The sequence below is a fragment of the Halichoerus grypus genome, chromosome 7, assembly GCF_964656455.1.
Source record: "Halichoerus grypus chromosome 7, mHalGry1.hap1.1, whole genome shotgun sequence".
In the NCBI taxonomy this organism is placed as follows: Eukaryota; Metazoa; Chordata; class Mammalia; order Carnivora; family Phocidae; genus Halichoerus; species Halichoerus grypus.
Window position 1 is genome coordinate 119,321,233 of NC_135718.1, and position 15,224 is coordinate 119,336,456.

The 15,224-nt window shown below is 53.4% G+C and overlaps 1 long non-coding RNA gene across 3 annotated transcripts in view; it reads right to left on the reverse strand.

Moving 5' to 3' along the window:
• The window catches only part of LOC144382498 (uncharacterized), a 119,489-nt gene extending 105,772 nt beyond the window's left edge, over positions 1-13,717 (reverse strand). For all 3 annotated transcript variants that reach the window (XR_013449498.1, XR_013449497.1, XR_013449499.1), the window contains exon 1: positions 12,976-13,717. This is a non-coding gene — a long non-coding RNA (uncharacterized LOC144382498). The remainder of the gene's footprint in view (positions 1-12,975) is intronic.
• Positions 13,718-15,224: the final 1,507 nt, after the last annotated feature.

Consider the following 15,224-nt stretch of genomic DNA (forward strand, 5'->3'; position numbering starts at 1 on the left):
TTACAATGAACACTTTTGCCCGTGTCCTTTGGTGAGCCTAAGCACTGATTTCTACTGCTTACATACAAGAAGTGGTGTTGCTAAGTAGGCTTATGTTTACCTTCAGTAGATTTCTCAAAACGTTTCCCAGGTTGTACCAATTTATACTTCTACCAGGAATATATGAGAGATCGGAGAGTTTTTAAGGTCAGGAATGTGACCTTATCCCCATCTAACTTTCCTGCTGTTCCCCACAAGACTGGACTAAAATACTGGGTAGGGTATGGGAGCCAGGATCTCCGTGTTCTCTCCCCAGACCTTAGGGGATCAAGGATTGCTTGCGGCGCCAGGGAGTCTGGGGGTGGGAGGCTGGGGATGGCCAGTGGGCTGGGTGGGGATCTGCTGGGTAGGGTTTCTCCATAGTTGGCCCATGACACAGTCCAGGTGTTCTGAGAACTGCTCTGTGACGCCCCAGTGGACTGTGCTGGTGTCAGGGTGACATTTGTCAGGGGCAACATCTCCAATCTGCCCACAAATAAAAGGTAAGCGGTACTATTTATTCTGGAATGAACTTGGTTCCCTCTTCCCCCATTCTCCACTCAGCTCCCTACTTCCCCCGTTCTGTCAGAATGAGTAGCTGCATCAACACTGAGGAGATGGGTCGAGCACTCTGGTCCCGGGGAGACGGGAGGGGTGGGCAAGATATTCACTATCTGTTGCCCCACTGGAGAGGCCGAAGGACTAAAATTCGTGGAGTCCTGTGAGAGGAAGCAGTAACCAGACAGGGAAGGACTGTGGAGAGGGCTAAACGGAAGAGGGGCTTGCCCCAATTAATGTTAAGAGGTGTCTTCCCCTATTGTTGCCACTGATGTGATGTGATGTTGCCCATAATGTGTCCACAGGCAAAAAAAGCAAAGGTCAGTGTAGTCCTCACTCAGTGGGCTCCCTTCGGCCACTATGACCAAGGAGCACTTGGGAGAACGAAGTAAAAGGTCCCTAAGGAGTCAATCAAATGTGCCTTCCAGTCCTGGTTCTGTCCTTTACTAACAGCGAGGCCTTGAGCATATTGGAGCTTTCCAGGTCTTACTTTCCTCGTCTGTAAAATGTGGCTGGTCTGCTGCTTAAACGGGGCGGGCACAGACAACATTAGCAAAGGGCACAGGCTGGTGCGCACAGGCGCTCCTTCTCCGGGAGGGAGGAGAAGTCAGGTGTGCGGAGGAAGCCAGATTCCCTGGGAGCCCCTGCCTGGGCTCATCCAGGAGGCGGTCGATGTGGGCCGGGGGAGACCATCTGCCTGACTTTATCAAGACGCCTTTCAGACTCAGCATTCTCTTTCCCGAGAACAAACAGAAAAAGGGACTTGGAGGCCAGCCGAAAGGACCAGAGCTAGACATAAATTGGAGGGTGGGCACCAAGCTAAGCTGCAGAGTCTCTTTGCAAGGAAGTGAGAATTTCATCCCTGGCGTTTGGGGATAGAGTTTTAGTTGTTGCCACAGGAATGACATACTGAAGGGAGGGTCACTTAGAGCCCCTGGTCTCCAGGCCCTGGAGGCCAGGCCATGAAGAAGGTCCAGTCATCCATAAGTACTGCATTCAGGGGCAGACCTGGGTCCGGCTCACTGCTCACTCTGGACTTTGTTGCCCAGCCGTGCGAAGGGTCTGCGATCTTTCCCCCAAGCCTCCAGGCCTGGCATTCTCATTTATTCCAGCCCCTGGAAGGCATCGGCCTGCCCTGGGGACCCACTTCAAGTGGCTTCCTTCCCTTGGCTAGAGAGCCTTTGAAACTGGCTGAGGCATTTCCTGTCCCAGGCCGAGTCAGGCGAACGGGTGGTCAGGCTTCCTCCCCAGCCCGCTGCTGGGGCAGGCCTGGTTTGAGCCTGGGCCAAGCTTGGGAAGGCAGTAGGTGTGGGGGGTCTTCCTTCCAGTTCAGGGAAGGGGCTGGGGAGGGGGCAGGGCTGGGCTGAGCATGTCCCGCCGGGATCAGGTACGGGGACAGAGGCACGCAGCCCAGTACTTTGAGAACAGGGCCACAGAGCTCGGTAACTGTCCCTCTAAGGCAGCCCGGGATCGCTCCCTGTGGGTGCAGGACCCACGGCAGCTCACTAAAAGAACCAGCGTAGGTAGCTTTAAGCAATCACTTTACATTTAACTCTCCAAATGCTAAGTTCTAAATTTAGCTATCAGCTCAGGGCTGATACCCACTCGGCTGCTTTGTTCTGTTTTGTTTTGGTTTTGTTTTTGACAAATAAAAGTTGTAAATATTTAAGGTGTACAATGTGACGTTTCGATAGGTGTATCCATTGTGAACTGATGATCACAATCAGTCTCCACTCTGCTTCTTCATCATGAATCCCACCCTCCAGGGGCTCCTTCCCTCATGATAAAATAGCAATAGCAGTATAATCATAATAGGGGTTCGGCCAGGTGATCCCACCAGAAGCAGAGAACGCCCTGCCACTCCCTGTCTGGACAGTCTTTGGACTTTCGCGCAAAGTGCCAAGGGGATCTAAGGCTGGAGGGTGGATTCCCAGGCAAGGCATCGCCTCTTTCCTTCCTCCCCATCACTGTTTTAAGGTCTGAACCCATAGAGAGGCCCCTCCTGAAGATGCTGCAGCCAAGGTAGCAAACCGCTTATTTCTCAAACTACCAAATGTCAGGCGGTGCACCTGCGGGGGTGGGGGTGGGGGATGGGATGAGGGAGGATGCGGTGAGGGCTGGGGGAGAGAAAACAGAAGAAAGGTTGCTGAGGCTGTGAGGTGGGGAAAAGAAGCCAGCCTCCCCCTTCACGGCCTAAAGGATCATGGGACCCTGGGGTGGGGGTGGAGGGACAGAGGATGAATAGGTGAAAGATGTGCAGATTTGCATGCTATTTTTGCACGGCATTTGCATGCTTTTCATGGACTGTCTAGAGTACAGCCCCAAGAGGTGCCCCCCGGCCCCATTCTCTCCCCTCCTTCCTTCCCTAAGGTGCTGGGGTCTGCAAGGCCCAGAGGGGAAGCCGTGGACTGGGCTCCCCCTGCACCATAGCCCTGTCTGCTCATGAGCCCCATGGTAGGGAAGCCAGGGCTAGGAGAGAGCCTGTGGGGGAGGGGGAGCACCCCTACCTGGAGGAGCAGGGTGCAGGGATGCAGGGGGTCTGAGGATGAGGAGCTTTCTGACTCCATGCTTTTTCCTAGACCAGGGCCCCAGAGGAAGGAAGCCAGATGAGGCGTCTCTCCTCCTGAATTCTTGTGATTTGTTTCTTGCAGCAAAGCCAGCTTTGACATCAAATGCCTTTCTTTTCCAGGGGTCCTGCTTCAGCCTCAGCCCTAGACCATCTCTGTATTCAACCCTGGGGCGGGGGGGAGGGGAGAGCAGGCAAGAGGGAGGGACCATCAGCGACCCGGCCCTGTGCCTTCGCAGGGGCTGGGTGGGCCCATGATCAAACAGGAACAGGGGTCCTGAGAGGGCTTTTGGGTGGGCCTGGGGTGCCTGAGCCCTAGCTGGCTTCTGACTGTTCAAGGGTGGCTAGCTCCTGAGTGCCCTGGGGCAGGACTCTGGGTAACCTGGGAGGGATTCATCCCCACCCCGGGCTGTGAGGATCCTCCCTCTTTGCACTTTTTCTTTCTGTCTCTCAGTTTTCTTTGCTCCCTCTCGCCATCTATGTGATTTTTAAATCAAGAACATATAATTATGACCCTGTAGCCCTATTAGCCTCCCCAGGGCAATTCCCCACTGATAATCCCAGCCTCTTCACCTGCTGCTGACAGGCTCATGATGTTCGGGGTGGGGAGGGGGGACATCTACCTTCTACCTTACACTCTTGGAAACACGGCTCCACCGCCTGAGGAGCAGACAGGGGGCAGCCGGGCAGCTGGAGGGCAGCAGGAGAAAGCACTCTGGTTGGGGAAGGCTTGACACACTGGTGAGGCCTCCATGGGCCCCAGAAAGCAGGGATGGTCAAGCCAAGCCTAGGAAGAGCGTCCCAAAGACTGTTGATTCAAATCCTGGGGAACAGCTTGAGTTCATCTCTCCTGAGGGAAGACCTGCCTAGAAGAAGCAGGAGAGGGGGCGCCTGGGCGGCTCAGGCGTTAAGTGTCTGCCTTCGGCTCAGGTCATGGTCCCAGGGTCCTGGGATCCAGCCCCGCATCAGGCTCCTTGCTCAGCGGGAAGCCTGCTTCTCCCTCTCCCACTCCGCCTGCTTGTGTTCCCTCTCTCGCTGTCTCTGTCAAAAAATAAAATCTTAAAAAGAAGAAGAAGAAGAAGAAGAAGAAGAAGAAGAAGCAGCAGCAGCAGGAGACAGTTTATTCCACAAAACAAACAACCTAGCTGCCTGGCCCAGAGCTCTTTGCACACACGCAGTCTAGAACGCTCACGGGCTGTGTGCACACTCACAGGAGCTGGAAGGCATGCATGGGATCTGTACACACTTGGGGGCTCTGTGTGTGTCCACAGTTTAGAAAACACCCACAGAGTCTGGCTAAGTCATGCTCCAGGGTTGTTTGTCTTCAGGTGAAGTTCCATCCTGTCCTAATTTGTGCACTTAGGTGGCCCCCCGTGCTACGGTGCACCTTGGAGTTCACGTGGCTCACCCCTCTTCCATTTTACACCTGACAAGAGGTAAGCCAAGTGGGATCAGGTGATTTATCTAAGGCCATTTAGCTGACAAGCAAATTTTCTTTTGAAAATCTGTAGAGTTTGGAGGTGACAGAGATTTGGGGGGTGACTTAAAGCCGGGGAGGACTTGTAGGAAAGGGGCACAGGCTTTTGAGTCCTAAAGGCCTGAGCTTATGTCCAACTCAGCGTCTGTCTAAACGTGTGTCCTTTGACAAGTTACTAAACCTCTCTGAGCTCCAGCTCCCTTTGCTCTACAGTAAGAGTCGTCAAACCTACCCTGCAAGGCTGTCACCAGGCTTGCGAACCACATACATTCAAAGCCTGGCGCATAGTAGGTACTCAGTAAGGGGTTCTGCAACTATTTGATAAGGTGGTAAAGCAATCGATCACAACGCTATTTCATGACACCTAGCATGGGCCAGGCTCTATGCTTGTTGCTGGGGAGGCTAGGGCAGCTAGGGGGGTCTGGGGAGGTAGCCCATGGGGTACGATGAGAAAAACTGGTGTGTCCTGTGACCGGAGTCATAGGGAATGCAGAAGAGAGGCACTGACCGGAGATGGTGCATGTGGGGGTCCGGATGGGGCACTGAAGATTTCCTAGAATTAGAAGGATGAATAAAACTTACCCAGGCAAGGAGAAAGGGAAAGGAGATTCGATTCCATTGAGAGAACAGTAAGGACAAAGACCCGGGGGCCACGGCGAGTCTGATGCAGCGAATGTGGCTGGAGGGGCCCGGAGGGGCCCCAGGGAGGGGACTGGTGTGGACGAAGGAGGGTGGCTTTGGCCTGAAGGGCCGGGGAGGCTTTGAAAATAGATATGTGCGCTCACCCAAAGTTCTCAGCAGAAAAGCAAATTTAGAAAATAATGAACTTTGCTTCAGTTGACTCTTTTCTTCTCAAAGTGTTGCTTCGTTGTTTGCTAAAAATCCTTTTGCCTTTATAGGCTCCTTGGTGTAAAAGGAAGAAATTCAAACATACCTGAGAAATGCAAGTACCTACCCATTTACTAACGGCTTAATAAATTACTGCTTTGGGCCTTCGACCTGCAGTGCACCCCAAGCCCTCCAGCTGAGATTCACCCCCATTGTGTCATCAGTGTATCGAATGCACCAGGGTAGATGGTTGCCAAAGCCATGCTTGAGGATAGCGGGTGGGGAAGGGGGTTTTCAAAGTGTTTCATTCATTCCGATGGATTCAACAAATATTTGCCTGGCACCGTTCCAGGTGTTTGGGGATGAGGGCGGAAATAAGACAAGGCTCCTGCACTCCTCAGGCTACAGTCAAATTAAACTGGCCCTTTGTGGCTGACACCAAGTTCTCCGGTGAGAAACACTCAGCCATGCCAACAATGGTGGCGGAGTGGGGAGAGTCCGACATTTCCAAGTCAGACCACATCTGGGCTCAGATCCCAGCTATTGGAACCCAGGCAAGTGAGTTCATCTCTTTCAGGTCATCAGGAGTAAAGTGGGAGACACTGATTGTTGTTTTCCAGGATGAAATGGGATAAAGAAGGTGCAGTGCTCGACATCAAGACTGATACATGAGAAGCCCTCAGTAAATGAATCACTAGTATCGGTGATCTTTGGGACAAACTCAAAAGCTAAGTGAGTGAGCCAAAAAGAGGCTTTACCACGGCGAAGAGGCTGGTAATAAAATTTAGGGGAAAGTCGGCCAGACCATACTTCAAAACAATTAGAAAGAAGGTGTCTCCAGGGCCAGGAGGGGGCTTGTTCGCTCATTTTATATCTCCAGTGTCTAAGCACGTAATAGACATTACTAGTGAGCCCTGAATGAATGGTTCTTAGCTCTTGGCCAGCACCCAGGAGAGAGTTGGGTGGCAGACAGTTCCAGGAAGACACTCTTCCACGGGTTATTCTGGCCAAGAAAGGGCAACAGAACCTGGGACATCATCAGGAACTGGGTCATTTGTGAAATTAGCAAACACATGGAAACCCAGCAACACATTTCTGGAAAGAGTACAGAGAGCAGAAAGTTCAGGAGAGACCAGTCTGGGGGCAGGGAAGGGGAGGAAAACCTTGGGGGAAGTGCCCTGGAGGGTCTGTGGCAAGAAACATCCTTGTTCCACAGTTCACGCCTTTGACCTTAACCTTCATCAGAGAATCTGTCTCACTGTGTACCAGCAGCTTATGTAGCTCACTCTTGCATTCAAACAAGGACGAGGGGCTTCCCACTCAAGAAGAGGAATCCAGGATGCTCAGGATGGTCTTCGATCTGACCAGGGAAGGGACAGCCAAGGTCATAATGAGAACTTCCCAATGGCCAGTCTAAGAGAGCCACGAACACTCCCAAAATTGGAACACTTCTTTCCCTGGTTTTGTTTGGTGGTGGGGGCGGGGGGAGGGAAAATTCAGGGATGTTTGGGCAATGCTTCATCCTCATATGCCCACAGATTCAGAGAATGTTATAGTTGGACGAAGCTTTGGACTGATCAAACACTGAGGACAGAGTCCCAGGGGCAGGCAGGGATTTGATCAGTGAAGCTGGGACCAGAACCCACACCAGCTGGTCATCTCAAGGGTCAGTGCACACAATTTGCAAACGACTCACAGATATTATCTCCGAGCTCCTGACTGAGACATCCAACTGCCTACCTGACATCTCTTTTTGAATGTCTTAAAGGTTCCTCCAACTCAGTGTGTCTAAGACTGAACACTTAATCTTCTCCTCATACGGGTTCCCAGCTCCGTGTGTGGTAGCTCCCTAACCAGCTGAGCAAGCATCCCACACACACTCTCTTTCTCATACCCTTTGTAACCCATTGGTTACCAAGTTCTGCTGATTTTATCTCCTAAATACTTCTTTAATCCCTCCACACCTTTTCTCCACTTCCTACATCATTACCGTGATGCAAGGTACCCTGACCTTTCACCTCTTAACTAGTGCAATAGCCATCTACCTGCTAGGGGCACCTGAGCCCATTCTGGACCATTCCTCACGATGCAGTCACATGACCTTTACAGAGCACAGACCTAGTCATGTCATGCACACACACCAGCTTGGGGAAACCTCAGGGTCTTCCCTTCATCTTTAGGATAAAGACAACTTATTAATGTGACTTCAGAAGTCCTACGTCACCTGGCTCCTACTTGGCTCTGCCCACCTGCTCTCGTGTCATAGGACACATGCTCTTCCTGTCTCCACACCAGCCACACTGACTTCAGACAGTCCCGCACCATAGCCGTTCAAGATTATCCACCTGTTCCTATGCACGAAATGCACCCCTTCCTCTCTTGGCCTGGCTAACACGTTTTCGTCCTTTAGATTCCAGCCCGAACTTCATTTGTCTCAGGAAACCCTTCCTGAGTGGGTCAAAGCCTCCTATGTTAGGTTCTTGAAGCACCTGTCACAGCTCACGGTTTACCTGTGTTTTGTGAGCATTTGGCGAATGGCGTTTCCCCCCATTCCCGCCGTGTAAGCCCCATGAGAGGAGAGACCATGTCTAGTCATGCCCTAGGCACATAGTTAAGTGCCTGGCACTTAGTTACCTAGGCACTGAAACATTTGCTCCTTGGGCGAGGGAACTAATGAATGCTCCATTTCTCAGATTTTCTCCAAAGATGACCCAATGAAGAAAAATCACCACTTTCTGTCCACAGATGGCCTCCTGTGCCTCTTTCTTTCTTTTTTTTTTTTTTTTTTTAAGATTTTATTTATTTGACAGAGAAAGACACAGCGAGAGAGGGAGCACAAGCAGGGGGAGTGGGAGAGGGAGAAGCAGGCTTCCCGCTGAGCAGGGAGCCCGATGAGGGGCTCGATCCCAGGACCCTGGGATCATGACCTGAGCCGCAGGCAGACGCTTAAGGCCTGAGCCGCCCAGGCGCCCTCCTGTGCCTCTTTCTGAAACAAGATGGGAGGTTAGATAGTGAGATGCATGTGAATTCGGTTGTGCCACTAACCTTACGTCCTAATAGGTTCCTTTATATGTTCCTAAAGAAGATCACCATGTTCTGGTAAGCGGGAAGAAAAATAGACCAAAGCGATATGTACATTAGGACTCTACTGCCATTTTTAAACACACTGAAAACGAATAGCAGCAAATCGTGGGATATGAGTGACCTTCTTTCCTTTTTTCTTTTTTTGGTAAATTCTCCATTATGTATTACTCGGGAGAGAAATAAAAAGTATTAAGAACTTTTCTGAATGTATTCACACACACACACACACACACACACACACACACACACACTGGTTTAAAAAATGGAAGGTCATGTGTTCACATACCCAAGAATGGAAACCATATTTCCCCTCAGCCCAGAGCCTTTCTGAAAGTAGAAACCATTTCACTTCCCCTCTTTATTTCTCCGTGCACCATCCCCCCCCCCCATTTCAGACAGTACTCTCGGTTCCAAGCGCCAGAAAACCCACTCAGATTGATTTAGGCAAAAAAGGAAATGTAGATGCTTCCCTAGCTGGACAGTTCCAGGCATGGTAGCTCTCAGAGCTCAAGGGATTGGTCTTTCTCTGCTTCTTGCCTTGGCTCTCCTCCCGACGGTGGCGAGATGCCCACCAGCAGTCCCAGATTCCCATGTCCTACCAGCAGAGAGTACCCCTCCACCCTGGCAAGTCTTGATGCCCATCCCTGCACCGATAGCTGTGGCCAGGGTGGGGGCGGGGCGAAATCTCTGACTGGCCAGGCCTGGGCCAGCTGCTAACTGCTGGCCATGGGACTGGCAGGAATCTGACAGACTACAGGTGAGTGGTTCAGAATTGGAATGCTTTGGCCAGAATAAGGGGCAAGGGGCAAGGGGCGACAGGCAGGCAAAACAGAAGGTGACCAGCACACCCTGAGCACCCAGCTCTGCCCGCAGCACGTGCTCAGCCCACAGCACGGACCGGCTGACCTCACCCTGGAACCATCTGCGGAGGGAGGTAAGTGGAGGGTTGGGCAGCAGGACCTCACTAGGTCCCACATCAGCTGCTGAACCTCCATCTACTTCCGTCTGTGCCAACAGTCTCAGCTGAACATCCAGAGGGAAGGATTCTGAGTCTATGCACGTCCCAGAAAGTGATGAGGAGGTGGAGAGCAATGTTTGCCAAGTCGCATGGAAAATTGCCCTTGAGCTTCTCCAAACACCGTATGCCCAGGAGACCCAGCTTGACAGCCAGTAGAACTGGGGCCCAGACTGGCTAAGCAGGCCACTCAGGATGGCTGGGAGTACCTGGTGGCCTGCTCCCCTCCCAGCAGGCCAGGCCCATGGGCTGGCAGGGCTCGGTAAGGGCAGATCAGGCTCAAAGGGATAAACCTCTTAGCCAACCCTCTTCTATTGAGGTGTAAGATGAAGAGGACACATGATTAATGTGTTTGGGAAATTCCCAGCCCGACAAGAGAAAAGTGACAAGACAAGACTGATGCTGTACTTTGGGGCCTCGGGCTTGATGCGTCGGTCCCTGTCGGAGGGAGAGCATGCGAGCTAGTTACCTCTGTGCCAGGAACTGGGTTTGCCCCCCATCGTCTTTGCTTGCCTTGTCCATTCGATTATTTCTGCCCTAGTGGGCCCAGCCCATTTTGACCACACAGCCTGGGTCACAACCCACTGCCCCCAGGAGCCCTGGCACGGCGCCTGCCCCCGACAAGAGACCCTCCCTTCTCACTCTGGCCCAGCCCCTCATCTGCCTGGAAGGCACCATCAGGCGAGGCCGGTACAAGCTCTCTTGGTGGAATCTCTGCCGGAGGGAAAGGCCCCGGGAAGCCTGAGCCCAAAATGAGGAGTAAGGTTGGTTCCCACATGGGCCTCCTGCAGGGGACGGGGCGGGGGGGTTCTTCTGTAGGCGGCACCATTTCCAAACACTCAGCAGCAAGGCTGGGAAAAGGCCTGTGCAGGAGAAAGAGACAGACAGAGAGCCGGGGGTGAGGAAGTAAGAGCAGATGGAGGCCCAAATCGGAGAAGACAGTGCTGAGCAACCCCCGAACCGCCGGCAGATTTGGGGATACCAAGTCCCACCCTGCTGGACCCTTCTCTGGCAGCTTCCGGGAGAACCCAGGCCTGGCACTGTCTGAACCAGCAGCCCACCAGTGGGCTCCTGTGGCCTGATGAGGCCACCCAGCTGAGCCAGCCTCCCCCTCCTCCTCGCCCCTCTTCCTCTGTGCCCCGCTTTGTAGTACACTTCTCCCTGCTCCCTCCTGGGTCTTGCCTTTGCCTCCTCCCCCGAGCTGGCCTCTGCCCACACAGAAGAGGCTGGTACCAAGCCTGTTTGCACAGTTAATTGTCAGTGCTTGGTGTTTAAGACCGGCAGGCGCTCCCACGGGGGTCCTTCTTGATCTTTCTGCTGCCACCAAGAAGACAGATTGTCCTGCTCCAAGCAAGTTCTTTTTTTTTTTTAAGATTTTATGTATTTATTTGTCAGAGAGAGAGAGAGGGAAAGCACAAGCAGGGGGGAGCAGGCTCCCCACTGAGCAGGGAGCCCGATGTGGGGCTCGATCCCAGGACCCTGGGATCATGACCTGAGCCGAAGGCAGACGCTTAACCGACTGAGCCACCCAGGCGCCCCTGTTCCAGGCAAGTTCTTAATAAACATTTAATGATGAATGAACACATTAACAAATGAACACCTGTTATCTGATTTGAACCCCACAGCAACCCTTTAAGGCAGCCCAGAGAGTTACCATTAGTGCCATCTCCAGCTGGGGGAAACTGAGACACAGAGAAATTACATGCTACACAGAGGTACGCAGTGGCCAGCTGGGGTCAGAATCCTGTTCTCCCAGTACCCGCGACTGCGCTAGTCCAGACCCACAGCCTGCCCCTTTCACCCCCCCGCACCCTCTCAGCCACTCCCTGGGGTTCAGAGAGCCAGCCTGCGGGAAAGCACAGGGATTGTGTGGGCTGATCTGTACCCCGCTGGCTCCGGGCTGTGGGGACAGTCGGTCTGGGCTGCTCTCTCTGCTTGCTGTTAAGGCCCCCTCCCTGGGTCCACAGCATCCTGCAGCTCCTCTCCCCTGGGCTCAGCCTGCCCAGCGCCATCACGTCACAACCTCCACTGCAGTTCCAGTGAAACCTGGCTGGACATGGCAGTGACCTTTGACCCGCTGGCAGGCAGGGGCCAGATTCAATGTTAAGTGACCTCCTTGACTTCGGGACTGTGGGGAAATCAGAGAAAGTAGGATTCCCTGGGATTTGGAGGTGGGAGACACTAGAATACTTCCGCATCTCCACTGGTGGTCATATGCAACCCCCCTCCCCCAGGAGCTCTTGTGGCACCCAGAAGACTTTAACCTCCGGAGTGGACTTCACCCAGGACAGCCTCGCCGTGCTGGGGAGCCTTCTGTCGCTCCAAAACCCACTACCATTCCTGTGCACCAGTTCCTTTGCCATGAGGCCCCGAACCTGGTGGAGGAGGGTTAACGAGGTTAATTACATGCTTCTCATCGTCAACTAATTTCTCTGATCTTTTCCAGAACAATTGCGGGGGTGGGGGGAGCTGACGAAGGAGTGATGGTCCATGACTAAAGCTACTAACCACATGTAGCAATTTCAATTCAAATTCATAAAATGAAATGAAATACAAAATTCCTCAGTTGCACATTTTGAACAGCTAGAGTGCTCAGTAGCTACTGTATTTGACAGCACAGATATAGGACATTTCCGTAACTGCAGAAAGTTCCATTGGGCAGGGCTGGGCAAGAGGCTGACCTTGCCTCCCTGAATAACCTCGCAGGCCCCTTTTGGAAACTGGGCATGTCCAGGGCGGAGGGTGGGCTACTGGGGGATAGGGCTCGCCCGGCCCAGTCACCGCAGCGGGGAGGGTTTAGGCTTTGCGGGGAAGGCACCGCCTCCCCATTCACTGTCACCCCGCCCCGGGCCCCGTCCAGGCGGGCGCCCCCTGCCGGTTGGGAGCCGCAGGGCGACGGAGGCGCGGCTCGGCGGGTGAGGGGACCCAAGGATGCCGGCGGGCTGAGCGCTCGGAGCCGGGTCCCGGGGGAGGCGGGCGCTGCGTGGAGCTGGCCGAGGCCGAGCACAGCGCAGAGCGACGGGACACCTGCGGAGGGCGGCCTGCGCCCCTCTTTCCCCGAGCAGGGAGCACCCTGCTCCCTCCGCGCCCCAGCCGTCCCCGTTAACCTGGCGATTAATTATTAATTTTTTCTCCCGGCTAGAAGCGAAAGTTCCACGGGACTCCGACGGGGAGGGAGCCTCGGAAGGGCACCAGCCGCTCCATTTTGCCGCAGAAAGCAGAGGCCAGGGCAGGGCGAAGTTACCGGCGCCAGGCGGCGGCCTTGGGAGTGGGGGGGTGGGGTGGAGGGGGCGTGGCGGCGGCGGGGGTGGGGGTTGGGGGGGAATGGAATGGTAATGTTCTTTCCTCAGCCCCGAACACCGCCCCCTCCCCGGTGCCCCCCTCCCAGGCCACCCCGCCTCGGGGCGCCACTCGCTGTCCTCCTCTTACCGACAGTCCATACGGCGCCCGCTCCCTGTGCCAGACTCCGCAGACTCCTAAATGGCTGATTTCGTCTTCCCCCTTTGCCGGATGAACAATCTCAGAATGCTGCAGTGAGGTGCCCGAGGTGTCACAGCTCAGGGGCAGAGCGCAGAACCGAACCCAGGTCTTGCAGAAACAGGCCCAGCGTCACTTTCTGTCCCCACAGCTGCCCGACCCCAGAGATGCCCACACCCCAGTCTACCCAGTGAACAACCACAGGAGTAGAGGAAATCAGGGGCGGCACTGTCCAGGCCTCCAGGCTCCCTTCCCCACTAGCTCACAAGCCCATACTACAACCTTAATCAGTCTGAAAATCCTGCCGAGGATTCATGTCAAGCTCCATTATAAAATGCTCCTATGGGCTGAAAGCAATTGTTAAGTGAGACACTGCGTCCGAGAAGTCCCTCTGCTGACTCCGCAGCCACCCCATCTGTGGCCGAGACTTCAAGGTATTGGTTCACAGGTGGAAAGACCAGGGAAGGAACTCATTCCAAAAATGAGGTTAGAAGTATTCTGAAATGAAGCTGGACGTCCCGGGAAGCAAGATTAGGTCTCCCAGGCCCTAGGGTACAATGAGGCACGCAGGCGCCCGCACACTCCGAGGCAAGGACTGGGCCTATTAGATAAATCCATCTGGGAGGCGCTGCCCTGACCAGCATCATCCTGGACCGGTGGGCATCGCGGGGGCTGACGTTCGCCCGGAACCCAAGGTTCATCCCCCTCCTCGCCACGAGATGTCGCTGCTGCTCACAGTTAGAGGGCGCGCGGCTGGCTCAACCCGCCCGATCTGACTTCGGGCATCAGAAACTCTGGGGGTGGGCCCAGGCTTCTGCGGTTTTAACAGACCCTCCAGGGGATTTTGATGCACGCTCAAGATTGAGAACCACTGACATAGGTCATCCTGCAGGCCCTACGGCCCCTGAAGTCTTGCTCCTCTGCAGATGACCAGAGTAACTCAGCCTGTCCCCTGGAGTTCCCACCCTGCTACCTAACTTGGGCAGGACCTACATTCTCAGAGCTTCCATTTCCCCTATTGCAAAATGGGGGGTAATAGTATCCACCAGACAGGGTTGTTATGAGGCCAAAATGAGACAGTGTCTGAAAATGGGTCCGCAGAGGCAGATCACAATGCTGTAAAGGTGTGTCATGGCTCTTGCTGTTTTATTCCCTTCACGACTAGCTCCAAACATTTGAAATGCAGCTGGTTCTGGGGTTCCATCCGCTCTCTTTTCTTCGCTCAACACCCCTATTTCTCTCCCCACCCAGAATCACCATTCAGAGACCCAGGGAAAGCCATGCTTAATGCAGTATACAACCCGATAATAAACGCTCAACTTCCGTTGAGCACTCCCCATGTTCTAGACCCTGTTTTATGTGTTTTATTTAATCCTTACACAGCCCTATGAAATAGGTGCTATGAGGGACGATGATAAGGACACTAAGGCACAGAGAGATTAAATAATTTTCCCCAAATCATGTAGCTAGCAAGTGGTGGGGCTGGATATGAACTCAGGCAGCCCAACACAGAGCTCATGTTCTCAAGGTCTACCCAAGGCTGCCCCTAAAGCATGGTTCCGGGACCCCTGTTTGGTGAGCAGCAATGTGGAGTGGTGGAAAGAACACTGGGTGTGGATTCACTTTCTAGCTCTGTGATCACAGCTGAATCACTGAACCTCTTACTACACGCACCTCCTCAACAAGGCTGGGCGCGTCATCAAACCAGCATTGATTCAACATTGCCATCAGATCTGTAGACTGTAGCAGTCTTCCATGGCTCCCTTGCTTCACAACAGAAAAAGTTCCAGGTTCGTCTTGTACATTTCCTGCCCAGGCCTGGAATCAGCCTCTTCTCCAAGAAACCCTCATTAGTTTCAGGGATAAATGGCATTTCAGGGCCACAGTCTGGGCCTTAGCATCCTTTTTTTTTTTTTTTTTTTAATTTGGTCATGTATTGCATGGATTTTAAAAATATGTAAGTAAATAATTTTATTAACCAGTGTATTGAATGCCTACTAGGCATCAGGCAGTTTCTGGGAGCAGGTGGATTATAAAGAAGCATAATTTATTACCACCAAATTCCAGGACCCTAAGAGAAGTGGAGAAAGCCATTCAAGGGCATTTGTGCAATGAGGCCTCAGGAGCTCCCTGGGGACAGAGCGTCACCACACGGGATGGGGAGAATAACCTGGTCTCCCAGTTGGAGCCCAAAGCTTGAA